The 18949-nt window shown below is 33.9% G+C and overlaps 1 long non-coding RNA gene across 3 annotated transcripts in view; it reads right to left on the reverse strand.

Annotated features, from left to right (window-relative positions):
• Positions 1-18949, reverse strand: part of LOC116419778 — a 212345-nt gene that overhangs the window by 102767 nt on the left and 90629 nt on the right. For all 3 annotated transcript variants that reach the window (XR_004230079.1, XR_004230078.1, XR_004230080.1), the window contains exon 3: positions 4414-4492. This is a non-coding gene — a long non-coding RNA (uncharacterized LOC116419778). The remainder of the gene's footprint in view (positions 1-4413; positions 4493-18949) is intronic.

The following is an 18949-nucleotide window of genomic DNA, read 5'->3' on the forward strand; positions in this document are numbered from 1 at the left end:
CCCTCAATTTTCAATTATTTGTCACCACAAAAAAAAAAAAAAAAAAAAAAAGCTGCTATAAATATTTTTGTATATATGGGTCTTTTCTCACCTTTTATGATTTCTTTGGGATATAGACCTAGTAGTACTATTGATGGATCAAAGGATATGCACAGTTTTATAACTAAAGGAAAATAATCTGAACTGACCTGTCATTAATACAATTTCAGGTGTTTACAAAGAAATTATTCAATGGTTATTGAATATTGATAAAGATGAAGTGAGCCCAGTAAATGGTACTAATCATAAAAATAGAATTGTCTCAGCAACCATTTCTTGATTGTTAGGAGGTAATCAAGAGTTCTACATAGCAGCTTAGAGATTTATATAATGAGGCAATTTTTTGTCTTGGTTTTTGATTTCCCCCCCCCCCCACTTCCTTGGAGCTAAATGAAAGAAAAAAAAGTAGATAAAAGGCATAAGAAGACACTAGGACTTTAGATCTTTGAACAGTGTACTCCTGGATAAATATTTTACTTTGTTTTCCAAAAAGGTAGAGTTACAAAACACCCCCAAAAAAGTTCAAAACACAAGAAAGTTGCTCTGAGGACTTAAGGAAAGTGAAAACTATTTATAACTATTATGATACCATAAAGTAAAAATAGGAAGGAAATAAAAACCCTAATTAATGTATTTTTTTTTCCCACAACTGAATTTAGAAGACTGAAAACTAATATAAGGGTAATTTTGTTGTATTTTTTGACCTTAAATCTTGCTCTGTGTAACATCTTGAATTAAATGTATAAACAGAGGTAGTGATGAGTATTAGCTAAAATGTTCAATTGTATACAGTTGCAATGAATATTTAAGTGGATATTATGAGACTCATTGTGATAGATACCTTGAAGAGTACGAGTAACTCCTGATCTCAAATAGAAGAGATGATGCAAATACATAACTAAGTATAATATAAGGCAGGGAATTTGGTAAAACCAAAGAAGAGAAGTGTTATGTATTATGACAGAGGAAATGGTTGTATACAAGTGAAAGAATGTAAATGCAATGTGTTCTGAAAAAAAAAAAAAATGTGGTAATCTGACAGGGAAACCTAGTATTCCAGTTGGAAGGAAAGCCATGAACATGATTCATGGAAAAGAAAGTAGAAACTACAACCAAACCCACTATACTAGCCTCTGAATTAATTTTTAAATTCAGAACAATTGACAACTCTTCAAGAACTGTAGCATTTTTTTTTTATCCCTGATTTACAAGCCCTTCTCTTTAACTTTTTAAGATCAAGTCTTTTGAAAAATCTAAGTAATTCTGTGAGTTCCCCGAATATCCCCATTGGCCTCTTATAAGCAACAGGTTTTTTTGCCCCTTATTTAGCAGAATTACTTCTACTTGCACTATCAGAAATTCATTTTTGGAAATTTCCCATTCCTCGTTCATGGATTTACCTTGTAGCATTTTAGAGTATGAAATCCTAAACATTATATTTTTATACTTCATGTGCCAATTCTGCTCTATTTGGTAAAGCTCAAGTCAAAAGTAGCAATTCTTTGTTCCTTCTTTCATCTTGTGAACACTAAAATTATCATTATAACTAGGGTGAGGAGGAGGAAGAGGGAGGGATATTTCAGACTTTTTATACAGGCAACCAACCAGATAGCTACACAGACAGAAAACAACTTCTAATAAGTTATCCAAAAAAGGTCAACTCTTAGGAATACTTGTAATAAAGTCCATCAAAGAGAAAGAGGGAATTTATTTCTCTTACCTCCTCTGTTTCCCCTCGGAAAAGGCAGATTATTTCTGAGTATCAAGAGAGAGAGGAGAAGAAAAGGGGGAGACAGGCAGAGAGACAGATTTCTAGTTATCCTCATGCCAGATATATATTTTACAAGGACTTTTTTGTTGTTTTGTGCAGATGTTAATTAAATTATTCCCAAGACAATATGTTTTCTTTCTTCTAATGCTCTTCTGCCCTCTTGATTCAAGTTACTATTCTTTTCTGCTTCATCAAATCCTCCTTTTTTATGTTTTCCTTTTGAAGTTTTTTTCCCCCCCAAATACTCTGGAGAATAGGACATCATTCCTCTAGTCCTTTCTCACCTTCCAATAAAAAGACAATTTGTGATTTTATCAGATATGTAATTTGTTCTTATCTTGGCCAGAAGTACAAATAAAATTCATTGGCCAGAGGCCATTTCAAAATTCCTCTTGTCCTAAATCCTTCCAGGAAAGGAGTCTCAGACTTCAGTCAATTCAACAATTTAATTTAAAGGACTTTAGTCACTAACATAGAAGTTCTATACACAACTCTAGGCACTAAGAAACCTAAAATAAAATAGCCTCTGCCTTTAGGGCACTTATATTCAATTGGAGGAAAGTGACATGAACATAGAAAACTGAGTAGAGAATATAAACCAAGTTATTTTCTGTGATTAAGGCACTAATAGCCAAGTGAATCACACTAGATTTTTGAGTGAGACTGCACCTGATCTTACTTTTGAACCAATCTGGAGGTTGTCAAAAATGTATTTCAGGAAAAAAGACATTCCATATGTGGGAGATATCCTAAACAGAAATAGGAGATGGAATGACAACCCAATCAGTTTTTTCACAGAACCTAGAGAGTGGGAAAAGGAGCAACAACATTAGAAAGCCAGTTGGAGTTGTATTGGGAAAGGCTTTAAAATCCAATTAGAAGACTTTGTTTTTTACTTTAGGGACAAGAGGGTTTTTTACCTTAGAACCACTGAAAGCTTTGTCAGTAAGAGTGTACTACAGCATTGTTTTAGATGGTAAATCTCATGATTAGCTATTATTGGGAGATACTAGATGACACCTCCAGCTCTTTGCATTGGTGCTTCAGCTTCTCTAATCTCCTGAGTTTCTACCTATTTATAGTGTGCTTCCCACCTTTTCCCTTGATAATTATGATACCGAACAGCTGCCTTTGATTGTCAATTAGCATATTCCTTCAATCAACCAAAGCAAACAGGAGCTACATAACAGCTGCCCACTTCTGTTTCCCATGACAGTGAGTCAAGCAAAATCCAATTAACAGCCATTTCTCACCTCTTCCCATGTTTTTTCTCTTCTTCTCACTTCAGATCATTTACAAGTTCCATCTTACTACCTCTCTGGATGCTGTTTCTCTGACCCTGATTCAATTGGTAGCAGTTATAAAAATACTAAGAGGCTAGGAAAAATGAACAGTATCTACAATATCTACATTGCATTTCCATATCTATTAAGTAAGAGTGAACTGATGTCCATGCACAAGACCTACATAAATTCACACAAATGTGATGTTTTGCTCTTTGTCTAAATAAATGATTAAATAAACCATGCAACACATTGTTAAATAAGGGGGATTAGAATAGAAGAAGAAATATGAAGGGTAAAGATTTGTTTTAGCAATTAAGTATATTATAATTTATAAACCAACACATTTTTTTCTTGATAAGTTAACTTTGACCTAGAGTGATTAGCCATTTGAATTTTAAACAATAGATAACTATAGGACATAATCTATAGTTTTGTTCTGAAAATGAGCTGTATTACACTCCATCAATATGACTAATGTCATGTTCAAAATAGATTGGTTTTGCCCTACTTCTAGTCTTTTATGGTAAGAAATAAATATTGAATATAGAGTTTTCCATTAGTTTCTTTTATTCCTCACCTGAAACTACTAAATTTGTCATTGGATACATTTTCACCCACACACAAATATACATATTAGAAATATAATATACCTCTGTCATCCATCTGCCGAGAGAATGAATATGACAGGCATGTTGAATCCCTTACACATATTGTATGACCCTTCAGGGCCAGGATTGTCTTTCTATTAATTTTATCCTATATTTATATAATTATATGTTCTTGACACAGAGTGTAATGTCGGAGAAACTGAGCAAGATAGAGATTAGAGAACAATTTAATAGTTTATTAAATGGAGAGATTTACTGGGACCAAATGGATCCATGTTTGGTCCCAGGGCTGAATGAGACTATCATCTCCAAGAATCCAGCCCTGAATATGGGATACAATATTCTTTTATAGGGTCACAAGACTGATGACATAATGGGGGAGGTACCTGGATGGGGATGACCTAATGGGGGGAGGAACCTAGGATGAGGATGATATAATGGAGGCAGGGAGTTAGGATGACATCATGGAAGGAGGTACTGGAGAGCCTCTTGATATGCTAATAATGTTTAAAATAGATAAAGACCTTTATCCCATCAAACATTAAGAGGGAAAGGTTATAAACTGAGGCAGAGTAACTAAATAGGGCAGTTGGGGAAACTGGGTCAGGACATTAAAAAAGAACTGTGGTACAACAAGAGCCAGGCTAAAAGTAGGGGCTTAATGTTTATTGAATATTGCCTATTATATGATTCATCAGAATATACTTACTTTCTGTAGTTCATCAAATAAAGACCGTCACCCACTGCCACAAACTTGGGGTAGCTTCTTCAATATGCACATAGCTTCACTAGGAAGAATGCATATACACAGAGAAGACTTTAGTGGGGAGTTAAGTATTTAGGGAGCAGATTTATCAAAGGACTCAGTCAGTCTTCAGGAATTTATTAGGTTCTTATTATGTACCAGGCACTCTGCTAAGCAATACCTGGAAAGCCAGAAATAGCTTCTACCTTCAGTGAATTCTTATTTGAATGAAACTTATACCTCTAATGATTCAGCATCCTAAAATCTTTTTCTTCTCATGGTAGTTTCTTCCTTGGATGCCAGGCTCCTACTAGGTAGGTCACTTGGCTGGACTCCCTGAGCCTACTCCTTTCTGCAGTTCAACTTTCAACTGAGAGCTAACACTCAATTCCCAGAAATGATTCTTCCTTACTGGATGCTGACATGAAGGAAGAAATGAATGAAGAGAAACAGATCCTTTCCTTTTGTTTGGTGAACTTTGCTTGCAAGAAGCAATCCTAAGAACTGACCTGTGCTGACTGCTTGGAAGGTATTTTCTGTCTGCAAAACTGTCTGACTTCATACAGGCCACTACAGGGACAAATCATCTTTTACCCAGTCAATGGCTGGATACAATATAATCCCATTAAGCTGATAGAAAAACTTCTTCATACCTACATAAGAAACACTGAAGTATAAACATTTCTACTTCCTTAAGGACCTATGAATGGATTATTCTTTCTAACTCTTTACAAGCTATAAAGAGATGTCACCAAGTCAGAAACACATATAACATATAACATAATGTGAAGTACAGGTGTTCTGCATATCATTTCTGATCAAAAGCAAAGAGATATCCCAGTAAGCTCCAAATCTAAAGAGGATTTTCAAAGAGTGAAAGGTGATTGATAAGTAGACAACTGTAATTTGTAATTTAATGACCATTGTTAGTTAAATACAAGATTCATTATTCATGTGTTTACATAAGCTTTCATTTGCCAATATTGTTGAAGGTGGAGGAGGAGGAAGTAAACTTTTAAGTCACAGTATAGAGGACTCAGGTTCCTGAGCTATGTGACTTGAGAAGACAGGTTTTTAAATAAGCAATTCATTTTTCTGAAGGACTTAGGTTAAAGAAGAATTAGAGGCAGAAATATTACTTAAGAGATTTTAAATGCTCTTTTCATTTATAGACATTATAAAGTGATGATATCCCATTAAGACTTAGAATAACTTTGCAGCAAATATTTAATTAGAATAGCATATTTAAGTATGCTTATTTAAGTAAATGTTTTTCCCCTTCTTTATTGCAAGTGATAAATATTGACTTACTCCCTCATAGATTATAGGCCTAAAACCTTAACACTTTTCTTTTAAGTTTCTTTTCTGTTTTTTGTTTTGTTTTATTTTGTTTTGTTTTTTAGTTTGCACCATATATTATCTAAAATACAGTTTTAAATTATAAAAAAGGTACTCCATCATTTATGGTAAGGGTGTGTTCTATTTGGACACCTAGACATTCTCTATCTAGTAAATAACCTACAAATGTTTTATCGCAACACAGTATGAAGTGTCATTCAAATCATACTATATATTGGAACCTTGGATCAATTAAATATCATGCTAACTACAAATTGAAGAAGAAATCTTCTGAAGTCATTCATCTGCATCAATATTTCTTAATTCTAGGAAGGGTTTTAACAACCCTACTGAGAACCCAAATATCCAGGCCATTTGACATGAACTATTGACTATCTCAAGCCTCCTGGTATTTATTCTAAGCCTTCTGTCACTATCAGCTCAAATTCTTGCAGTATGTACAGTTTACAGGGTCTTGCATCTGAAGACCAAGGATTCCTATCCCTTAGATGTCACTTAAGGTGATATCTCATGGTGACCTCTCCAGTATCTACTAATTAAATAATATTCTTATATTAATACTTTCTTTTTTTAATCTTACTACTTATTATAATAGATAATTTTATTTTATTTATAATCAGGATAATGATGATGATGATGATGATGATAACGACCAATACCTAAAAGGGGAAAAAAAAGTGAGCTTTCACATTATCTTGGAGGGCTCAACTCAATCCAAACTATTTTCCAGACATTACTATACCATACCATCCACTCTCTAGTTTTTATTTTCACCTTCTTTCTATATGAAGCTTGGACATAATATCTGGAATCCAAGACTCCAGTAAATAAGCTTTTGCCTTATCTTATTGAAGTCCAGACCTTCTGTCCCACTTTAGTTAACTCCATACCATGTCAGCAAATTAGTCTTTCAATTTTAACACCAATTTCTACTATTTATGTCTTCCCTTTCTCTATTAGCATGTAAGCTTCTCAAAGATGAAGATTGTTTTTTCTTTATTGTATATGAATCCCTAGCACTTAGCACAATGTCTGGGATAGTTAAGTGTTTAATAAATGCTTATAGCTTTAATAGATATAGTATAGTCTCTGTCTCTGTCTTTATCTCTCTCTCCTTAGCTACTATCTTTTTAATTATCTATCCATCTTAGTCCAAGGCTTAAAATAAGAAAACACTGGCCCAGAATCAGAAAGGAAAAAAGAAGGAACATTCCTTTCCTCCTTTCTTGTGAATAAAGGATTTTATATATATACACATACACACATACATACATATATATGTGTGTGTGTTTGTGTGTATGTATATGTGTATATATGTATGTACGTATCATCTCAAGAGTACAGTAGGGCATGAAACAGGAAAAGAAAGAAAACTGATTACCTTTTTTTTTTTTTTTTTTTTAATTTAATAGCCTTTTATTTTATTTACAAGTTATACGTATGGGTAACTTTACAGCATTGACAACTGCCAAACTCTTAATCCAATTTTCCCCCTCTTTCCCCCCATCCCTTCCCCCAGATGGCAGGATGACCAGTAGATGTAAAATATATTAAAATATAAATTAGATACACAATAAGTATACATGACCAAACTGTTATTTTGCTGTACAAAAAGAATCAGACTCTGAAATATTGTACAATTAGCCTATGACGGAAATCCAAAATTCAGGTGGGCAAAAATATAGGGATTGGGAATTCAATGTAATGGTTTTTAGTCATCTCCCAGAGTTCTTTCACTGGGCCTAACTGGTTCAGTTCATTACTGCTCCATTGGAAATGATTTAATTGATCTCATTGCTGAGGATGGCCAAGTACATCAGAATTGGTCATCATATAGTATTGTTGTTGAAGTATATAATGATCTCTTGGCCCTGCTTGTTTCACTCAGCATCAGTTCGTGTAAGTCTCTCCAGGCCTTTCTGAAATCATCCTGTTGATCATTTCTTACAGAATAATAATATTCCATAATATTCATATACCACAATTTATTCAGCCATTCTCCAGTTGATGGGCATCCACTCAGTTTCCAGTTTCTAGCCACTACAAAGAGGGCTGCAACAAACATTTTTTGCACATGTGGGTCCCTTTCCCTTCTTTATGATCTCTTTGGGATATAAGCCCAGTGGTAACACTGCTGGATCAAAGGGTATGCACAGTTTGATAACTTTTTGAGCATAGTTCCAAATTCCTCTCCAGAATGGTTAGATGTATTCACAGTTCCACCAACAATGTATTAGTGTCCCTGTTTTCCCACATCCCTTCCAACATTCCGCATTATCTTTCCCTGTCATTTTAGACAATCTGATAGGTGTGTAGTGGTATCTCAGAGTTGTCTTAATTTGCATTTCTCTGATTAATAATGACTTGGAGCAGAAAACTGATTATCTTACAAGTGACAGACATCCTAATGGAGGAGAGTATGGGAGGTAGCTACAAGAAGGATCACAAAAATAGAATACCAGTAGAATACAGGATAAAATAGCCAGAATTTGAATCCAAAATGGAAAAAAACCCAGGCAATGATATGTTGAAGAAATCAGATTTTAATTGCTAAGACAATAGAGATTCAATGGATATTTGCAAGGCTAAGCAAATTTTTAGTAAGTAACAACTGAATTAGAAATATGGCTAATGTCTGGATGATGTGTGGAGGGAGAGGCTAGAGCTTCATCTACCAACATCATAGGATCATTGGAGAATGGGAAGTGACTTAATGTATATAAGGGCAGGAATCCAAGCAAGGATTTGGACTTGAGTTGTAGAGGTTCAGGGAACTAATTAGCTTTAGTTGGAGCTATGTATATTCAGTAAAGTACTCAGATAAATCCAGCCCCTTCCACATTATTCCCTGCAACTGAAAAGGCCATGAGAGGATGGAAAGTCAGGGAGCAACAATTAGAAAGAAGTTTAAATTATTCATGGTATTTGGTGGTAACTTGGGAAAACAACGAAAATATTAATTAATTTTGGAGTCTGCCTGTTGGAATAGGGATACTAAATAACCTTTTTATTTCTTCATATTTTAGTGGTAAATACTATAAATCTAAGTTTGCTTTAACTGTTGTGGATTTAACAGACTGTTTCTGGGTATTTTCTGTGTCGTTGAACATTTAGATGAAAAGGGACATATAATTAGGTACTCGATTTTATTAAATTTTGAAAAAAATTGCTTCATGTGCATTAATCTTCTCACTTTCTCCAGAGTATAGCTGTTTTATACAAGAGACTATTATATATAAAAGAGAGAATAATGGTCCTGAAATCAAGAGGACCTGGATTCAAATAATGTCTAAAAATCAACTAATTGTTTACAGGTGGACTTAGCCTCTATAATGTTCCTTTTAGGTCTAACTCTATGATCCTATCATTTTTTCCCAACACTTCTTTATCTCTTCTATATGCATTATACACATCATGTCTTTCTGTCTTTCTTTTGTATCTCTAGTGGATGCCTTATAGCAAAGACTTAATAGTGCTTGCATACTGACTGACCTGTAGTTCCCAGAACGTCCTAATCTACTGTTTCCTGCAGTTGCTACCTCATATCCAAACTCCTCAGGTGAAAGGACCTCTGTCATACGTGCATTAGCTCCCCAGATGTTCTGGGTACAGTGTATTCCCTAAGAAAAGACTGCTAGTAACTAGGGCAAGCATCTTCTAATTGTCCCAAACAACCACTTCTATCTGTACCTACAAAAGGCAGCTTCCATATTCTGGTAACACATTCCTCCAATTGGGATGTGGAGAACTTCCAATGCAAATAAGAGCAACAGACCCTTAGAATTTAAACCTCCCAAATACCTATAGAAATATAGATTGCCCAGCTTAATAGAAGAGGGAATAAATTACTTAAATAGTCCCATTTTAGAAAAAGAAATAGAACAAGCTATTAATCAACTCCCTAAGAAAAAATCCCCAGGACCCCATTTACATGTGAATTCTACCAAACATTTAAAAAACAATTAACTCCAATATTATATAAAATATTTGAAAAAATATGGACTGAAGGACTCCTACCAAATTCCTTTTATAACACAGACATGGCACTAATACCTAAACCAAGTAGGACAAAAACAGAGAAAGAAAATTATAGACCAATCTTCCTAATGAATATTGATGCAAAAATCTTAAATAAATAAAATATTAGTAAAAGGATTACAGAAAATCATCTCCAGGATAATACACCATAACCAAGGAGGGTTTATACTGGGAAAACTATTAGCATAATTGAATATATCAGTAACCAAATTAACAAAAACCATATGATTATCTCAATAGATGCAGAAAAAACATTTGATAAGATCCAACACCCATTACTAATAAAAAAACACTAGAGAGTATAGGAATAAATAAACTTTTCCTTAAAATGATAAGTAGCATCTATTTAAAACCATGAGCAAGCATCATATGTAATGGGGATAAACTGGAACCATTCTCAATAAGATCAGAGGTGAGACAAGGTTGCCCACTATCACTATTACTATTCAATATTATATTAGAAATGCTAGCTTGGCAATGAGAAGAAAAAGGGATTAAAGTACTTAGTAGATAATGAGGAAATCAAATTATCACTCTTTGCAAATGATATGATGGTACACTTAGAGAACCCTAGAGAATCAATTAAAAAACTATTACAAGCAATCCACAACTTCAGCACAGTTGCAGGATACAAAATAAATCCAATAAATCATCAGCATTCTTATACATCACTAACAAAAGCCAACAGCAAGAGATACAAAGAGAAATTCCATTTAAAATAACTGTCAATAGTATATAATATTTGGGAATTTATCTGCCAAGGCAACATTAGAAATTGTATAAGCAAAACTACAAAACACTTTCTACACAAATAAAATCAGATCTAAGGAACTGGAAAAATATCAAGTGCTTGTGGATAGGTTGAGCGAATAAAATAAAGATAACAATACTATCTAAATTAATCTATTTATTTAGTGCTATACTATGCATACTCCCAAGAAACTATTTTACTGACCTAGAAAAAATAACAACAAAATTCATCTGGAAGAACAAAAGGTCCAGAATTTCAAAGAAATTAATGAAGAGAAAAGCAAATGAAGGTGGTCTAGCTTGTACCAGATCTAAAACTAAATTATAAACCAGCATTCAACAAATCCATTTGGTACTGGCTAAGAAATAAATTAATTAATGAGTGGAATAGGTTAGGTTAACAGAACAAAATAGTCAATGACAAAAACTGTTGGGAAATTTGGAAACTAGTATGGCAGAAAGTAGGCATTGACTCACACTTAACACCATATACCAAGATAAAATCAAAATGGATTCATGATCTAGACATAAAGAATGATAATATAAACAAATCAGAAAAACATAGGATAATTTACCTTTCAGACCTGTGGAGGAGGAAGGAATTTGTGACCAAAGAAGAACTAGAGATCATTATTGATCACAAAATAGATAATTTTGATTATATCAAGTTAAAAAGTTTTTGTACAAACAAAACTAATGCAGACACAATTAGAAGGGAAGCAATAAACTGGGAAAACATTTTTACATTCAAAGGAAGTGATAAAAGCCTCATTTCTAAAATATATGGAGAATTGATTTAAATTTATAATAGTTCAAGCCATTCTCCTATTGATAAATGGTCAAAGTATATGAACAATTTTCAGATGAAGAAATTGAAACTATTTGTAGCCACATGAAAAGGTCCTCCAAATCACTATTGATCAGAGAAATGTAAATTAAGAAAATTTGGAGATACACTCCTGTTAGATTGGCTAAAATGACAGGAAAAGATAATGATGAATGTTGGAAGGGATGTGGGAAAACTGGGGCACTGATACATTGTTGGTGTAATGGAGAGCACTTTGGAACTATGCTCAAAAAGTTATTAAACTGTGCATACCTCTTTATCCGGCTGTGTTTCTACTGGGCTTATATCCTAAAGAGATCTTAAAGGAGGGAAAGGGACCCACATGTGCAAAAATGTTTGTGGCAGCCTTCTTTATAATGGCAAGAAACTGGAAACTGAGTGGATGCCCATCAATTGGAAAATGACTGAATAAGTTATGTTATAGTAATGTTATGGAATATTATTGTTCTGTAAGAAACAACCAACATGATGATTTCAGAGAGGCTTTGAGAGATTTACATGAATTGATGCTAAATGAAATGAACAGAATCAGATCATTATACATGGCAACAACAAGACTATACTCATTTGATCAATTGTGATGGACGTGGCTTTCTTCAACATTGTGATGATTCAAACCAGTTGCACTTGAAAACATCCATCTATACCCAGAGAGAGAACTGGGGGAACAGAGTGAGGAACACAGCATAGCATTCTCACTCTCTCTGTTATTTGCTTGCATTTTGTTTTCTTTCTCAGTTCTTCTTTTTCTTCCTTCTTGATCTGACTTTTCTTGTGCAGCAAGATAATTGTATAAATATGTATACATATATTGGATCTAATGTGTATTTTAACATATTTAACATGTATTAGAATACCTGTCAGCTAGGGGAGGGGATGGGGAGAAGGAGGGGAAAATTTTGGAACAAAAGGTTTTGCAAGGGTCACTGTTGGAAAAATTACCCATGTATATGCTTTGTAAATAAAAAGCTTTGATAAAAAAGAAGAACTAGGGGGAAAATGCTGCCAGCTTCTGCTCTAAGAAAAAATATCAGGATATTAAAGATGATTAAACATGTCTTGCTATGGAACTAAAAGAGGAATACCATTCAACTCATTCTCACACTTGGCCATACTGTTTTTTCTCTGTTTAGTATTTTATTTTTCCAGATACATGCAATAATAGTTTTCAACATTCATTTTTATAAGACTTTGTGTTCCTGGTCATATTCTTCATACCATAGTAACTAGTAACTCCTATGGATCAGCATTTAAAATCCATTCCTTATCTCTATCAATTCTCTGACTCCAATGTTTCATCCTAACTCCACCCAGTCCTTCCACTATGCCCTCTGCAGTTCTTGTTCTATTGGCAACAAGCTTCTCTTCATCTTAAACCTTGTCTTCTTAATTGCACATGGTTAACATATATTAGATTACTTGCTGTCTAGGAAAGGGGGTGGGAGGAAGGGAGGGAAAAAGTTTGGATTACAAGGTTTTATCAGGATGAATGTTGAAAATTATCTTTGCATATGTTTTGAAAATAAAAAAAAAAAACTTTAATAAAAATATTTTCTTCTCTCACTCCTTTCATCTGCTAGCTCTTAATGAATTCTAGGTTCACCATGATGACACAGCCACTATGGTGACCCTTTCGTCATGTATTTTCTTGAACTTATTTATTCTCCTTGATGTAAAGGAATTGGAATACTCCTTGGCCACTTCTAGGTTCCTCCCCTTCCTCCATCACTAAGTAATCTCTCTTCCTTTGAGGTTCAGAGTGATTCTGAAATTCCTTTACCTGGATATTGACTTTTCATTTTTTTCTCTTTCTCTTCATCTAGGCACCTAGGTGACACAGTAGATAGAGCTCCAGGTCTGAAGTCAGGAAAACCCGAGTTAAAATTTCATCTCAGACACCAATTAGCTGTATGACCCTGCACAAGCCACTTGTTTTCCTCAGTTTCCTTATTTGTAAAATGAGTTGAAGAAGAAAACACTTTAGTATTTTTTCCAAGAAAATTCCAAATGAGGTCACAAAATGATTGAAATGCATGAACAACAGCAACTCTTCATCTCTACTGTGACTTCCAACTCAATCCATCCCCCATTTAGTCTCTCAAGTGATTTTTCTAAAATACAGATCTGATCATGTCATTTTCCTAAAATCAAATGGTGTCCTAACGCCTTCAGGAGCAAATACAAAAGGCTCTGTTTGGCATTCAAAGCCTTTTATAATCACACCTGTTCCTACATTTCCAGTTTTCACATATCTTCCTGACAGGTATTCTTTGATCTAAACACAGTGGCATCCTGGTTCTTTCACAAAGAAGGGACTCATGTCTGAGTCCCTTAATTTCTCTCTGGCTGTCTTCAGTACCTGAAATGCTCTGCCTCCTCAACTACTACTGATATCCCTGGTTTCCTCTGCCTCTACAAAAATCTCATCCTCTGTGGGAAATTGTTCCCAACCCCCTGTGCCTTTTATTATTTCCTATTTATTCTGAATATGCTTACTTTTTTATATATTTGTTTGCATGCTGTTTCCTCCATTAGATTGTAAGTTCCTTGAGAGCAAGAACCTTATTTTGCCTTTTTTTTTTTGTATCCCCACCACTTCGCCCAGTACATAGTAAGTGCTTCACAAATATTTATTCATTCAATGGCCTTGTAATAGGTGAGTAACACAATTTTAATAATTTATTGATTTTAATGTGATCTAAATGAAGTGATCAAAGAGCCTCGTTTATCATTTATCAGAATCTTCCCCCACCTTTCTCTCTCTTTCTCTCTCTCTCTCTCTCTTTCTCTCTCTCAAACACACACACACACACACACACACACACACACACACACACACACATTTAGACTCCTAAAAGAAAGTTATTGCCCCAAGTCACTATGTATTTTTTTTTAAGGAGATGAGACTTCTATACAAAAGTGAACTAACTATTGGTGTTAAGAGTAATTGCCCTTTTTGGTGGGTATTTTTCTTTCATATGAGTGAAGGCACATAAGTATAGACCTTTCTCAAGATGGTGGGGGCAGGAGGAAGGCAAAGACATCAGTATTATACTTCTCCATGGGCAAGAAACCAACCAGATCTCTGTTGTAAAGGCTACATCTGAAACTGGGTCTTGGATGATGTGATTTTGAGGACACAGAAAAAAGCAGAAAGGAAGGAGGAAAGGTTATATGATGGGGACTATTGAATGAAGAAGGTCCCGTGTTTTATAGAGTGGTGCTGGTCTTTATTCAGATGCTTCTGATTATTTCCTCCATTTCTTATATCACCATCAAATGGACACTAATTAGAAAGCTAGAAATTTATCATCAGAAATAACAGGGTATCCTTGGAGTCTTTTGCAGTTTTAAACTTTAATAGAATAAAATTTAAGCTTTAAAAGTCTTAAACTACAGTAAGACTTTGGAGATGCCCCATATTAAGGAGGGAGAGGAATTTCAGAAATAGGCCAGCATAGGATGAAGGGGGAAACCACTATATTTATATCTATCTATCTATCTATCTATCTTTAATGTGTGTGTATTATGTATATGTATGCAATATATGAAGTTTGGGGATTAGCACTCAGATTAATAGAGAACTATGTGAGTATTATAAAGACTAATTTTCAGATTAGATTTTGCTCTGATCTTATTTGAGCAAAAGATGGTGAATAATGTAGAATCAAGATGTTAAGAATATATATGTTTGAAACATCTGTGCATTTATATAGTTAAGGATACCTGACTGTGTCTAGGTTTTGAGATGTTCACATCATAGTAGATACCCTTAAGTTAAAATATTTAATTTGAAAAATAAGGTAACTTGAAGGGCATATTCAAAGACAACAGTGACTCATATTATTTGTATCCTATCTTCATTCCATTGAATAAGGCTGCATTCTTAAATTAGTGGAGAATATGATTTGTAATAAGGCCATAAAATTCATGCTCAGTACAATCTCATAAATTCCAAATCCAGCAATTCAGAATTTGTGATAACTCAGCAGGGTTCATGTAGAATTTTTCTATAGTAAAGATAAAAGATTTTGCTAGCTGAACTAGTCATAGAAACAAAATTTTAAATTTTTAAACTAGCTTAAAGAGCTTTGGTATATTATTTGTGAATAGTGTGAATTAATTTTTTAATAAATTTAATCTATCAAATCATTTGTCTGTCCCAAAACCTAAGCTTTGAAACCTTGTTATAGTAATATAATATTCATCATTCAGTAGTCTTAAAAACTCTATTTTGAGATTGTATCATAGTGTGGCAAAGCAAAATTATTGATAGGTCTTACCAAAGTGGAACATCTTTGAGTAGGGATCCAGTGTGACAAAAATGGTGGTCTATCATCTGAGAACCTACATAACTTCAAAGAGTCTTGTTACCAGATGGTGTTTTTTATTTGTTTTTATTTAAAATTGGATTCCCATGAAAATCTGGAAATTATTGGTCATAAAGAGTAGCAAATAGGGGCTGGGTGACATAATAGATAGACACCAGTCCCAGAATCAGGAGGACCTGCATTCAAATATGGCCTCACACATTTAACACATTTCTGTGTGACCCTGGCAAGTCATTTAACCCCAATTACTTTGCAAAAATAAAAATAAATGTTGTAATACACTTCAGGGAACTAATGTATGAATAAAATATTTATTAAATATGTGCAAAGCACTAGGTTAAGCAAGAGGGACACATTAAGACAGTCCCTGCTCTGAGGAAGCTGACATTCTAATTAATGGTTGAGACTACACATGAAGGATTTCAGCTTCAAATTAGATGGAAATGCCCCATTGTTCTTAGAATGCAGCAGCACAGTGGAAGTGAATAAATGTCATTTTCACTGTTAACATCCTATGAGATTCTGATGTTGAACCCTTTAACAATGTTAAGGATTTTGGACAGGAACTTTCTTTTCTGAGTCTTCAGGAGTTATATTTTAGCAATTTGTCAGAGTATATCTCCAAAGTATTGCTTCCCAGGATGATGGCTGCAGGCCTTGGGTTAGTACCTTTGCAATTCCCAAGAATCTTGGGTTATAAATGCTAGACAGTTTCCAATAGAACCTGAAGGGAAATGTTGCCAGGAGATGGCAAAGTTGTTTTGATTTGCCTGCTACAAGTTGCCTTCTCTTTCTCCTTTGAATTGCTTTGCTACTTCACCTAAACTGACTTTCAGGACCTATTATTTGGAATCGATTAGCATTGTTGAAGATTCTCCATAGGAGTTACAGGGAAGTAACCCCATGAAAATAACATAGGAGATCCTTTGAAGTATGATCTTTAGATCATAATTCATTTTATTTATTCCACTTAGACCTCTCCTAATGTATTTAATTTAGGGATATTTAGCATCTAAGTTTTAATTTACATTTGGATATACTTTCTCCTCTCATCATCAATTGTTGTAGTTTGTTTGTTTGGGTTGCTGTTATTGTTTTCAATAATTCCATTTAATTTTGTATTTCATAATTCAGAGTTTTTTCCCCTACTTTTAGAAAACCTGAATTAAACCATGAAAATGGTTTAATTGGCAAACTTGCTCAGGAAATAAGTCAATGTTCTTATCTGAACTAGACATTGTCAACATTTCCTGGATTATGGAGAAAGATCAGTTTCCAAGAGAAAAAAAAAAAAAAAAACTCTACTTCTGTTGCATTGACAATACTGAAACCTTTGACTTTGTGAATCTCAGTAAAATGTGGCAAGTCCTCAAAGAGATAGGATTACTTGTCTCTTGAGGAACATGTGTAATAGCCAAGAAGCAAAAGTCAGAATTGAACATTGGTTTAAGGTTGGAAAAGGAGTAAAACAAAGACTGTATATTCTGCCCTTGTTTATTTAACTTACATGCAGAGGACATCATGGGGACTACAGGCTGGATGAATCAAAGCACTGGAATGAAGATTGCCAGAAGAAATATCAACAATCTCAGATAAAGAAATGATAGCACTCTTTTGGCAGATAATGAAGAGGAATTAAGAATCTTCTTAATGAAAGTGAGCGAAAAGAGTGCAGAAGCCAACTTGAAGCTTAACATAAAAAAAAAAAATGTAAAATCTTAACTAGTTCCATCATTTCCAAAAAAATGGAGGGAGAAGAAATGGAAATGGTGTCATATTTTAGAGCTCAAAAATCACTGTAGGTGATAAGTGCAGCTATGAAATTAAAAAAGACACTTACACCTTGAAGGAAAAGCTATGGCAAATATGCAGAGATATCATCTTACTGACAAAGACCCATATTGTCAAAGTGATGGGGTTTTTTAGGTTTTTTGGAAAGATACTTTACAAAAGTAAGAGTTTAACCAGCTCATGTTCCTAACTTGTGAAAAAGTTACTCCACATTTGGGATGAACTGGCAAGAATTTGTTAATTTGTTGGGAAATCCTGGATATTTTTCAAAGTAAATTATGTACCCCAGGATAATTGACGTTGGATCCACAGGGAAGTCATCTCTCAGTTTTGAGTATGTCTACTTTCCAGTCTTAAGTAATACAACTTCTTTTGAATTGTAAGAAAAGCTGAGCCCAACAGAATTGACACCTCTGAATTGTCATACTGGAGAATACTTCTGAGAATCCCTTGGACAAAAAGTTGGTTAAATTAAGTCAATATTTAAAGAAAACAATTCAAGCCATTCAATGAAAGGTCAAATGTTGAAGTTGAAATGTAAATATTTTAGCTACATAATGAGAAGATAGAACTCACTGGAAAAATAATAATAAAAATTCTGATATAACTGAATGATTAAACAACAAAAAGAACATCTGTAAAATGGAGATAATAATACTTATCCAGCCTATCTCAGAAACTAATGGGTCAAAATAATTTATAAGACTTAATGGATTTTTCAAGGGTCAATGTTGGAAAAATTACCTAAGCATATGCTTTGTAAATAAATAAAGATATTTTTTAAAAGACTCAATGGTGTTATGGAAATATTAAAATAATACCTAATTTCTATAATGCCCCATTTCCTTTAGGTTATTCCAATAAGTAATTGGACATTTACTTTTTAGTCTATGGGACAACTTGTATGTTTTTATGTTGTTTAAATGAGACAAGAAGAAGCAGTCTCGTATCTGCCAAAGAAACTATGCTTGATGGTTTAGTATCATTGAAATTTGCCCAACCTTACTTATGGATGGAATCTAACCCTGCTGTGCCTAACCCATAATTCCTCATTAATAGTGTATGTTTTGTTACAACCTAATTTAATTTTTTCTTCTTCCCTAGCTATTTCCAAATACATGTCAATCTACTTATTAATGATAAAAAATGAGTTTACTACCATTTGAATTCAAGAAATTAGGCTATCAGGCTAGGGAGTAAAGTAATGAGACTGAGTATAATGTTAATGACTCATAAGGATAAAAAGCTTTTAGAATTTCAAATCATACCATGATATATGTATAATATTTTCATATATATACACATATAAATTAATTAGATTCAGAAGACTCCCTTTGTCACCTGAAATGATACAAGTTGTACTTACATCAGAACAATAATTTTT

Source organism: Sarcophilus harrisii, chromosome 6 (genome assembly GCF_902635505.1).
Source record: "Sarcophilus harrisii chromosome 6, mSarHar1.11, whole genome shotgun sequence".
In the NCBI taxonomy this organism is placed as follows: Eukaryota; Metazoa; Chordata; class Mammalia; order Dasyuromorphia; family Dasyuridae; genus Sarcophilus; species Sarcophilus harrisii.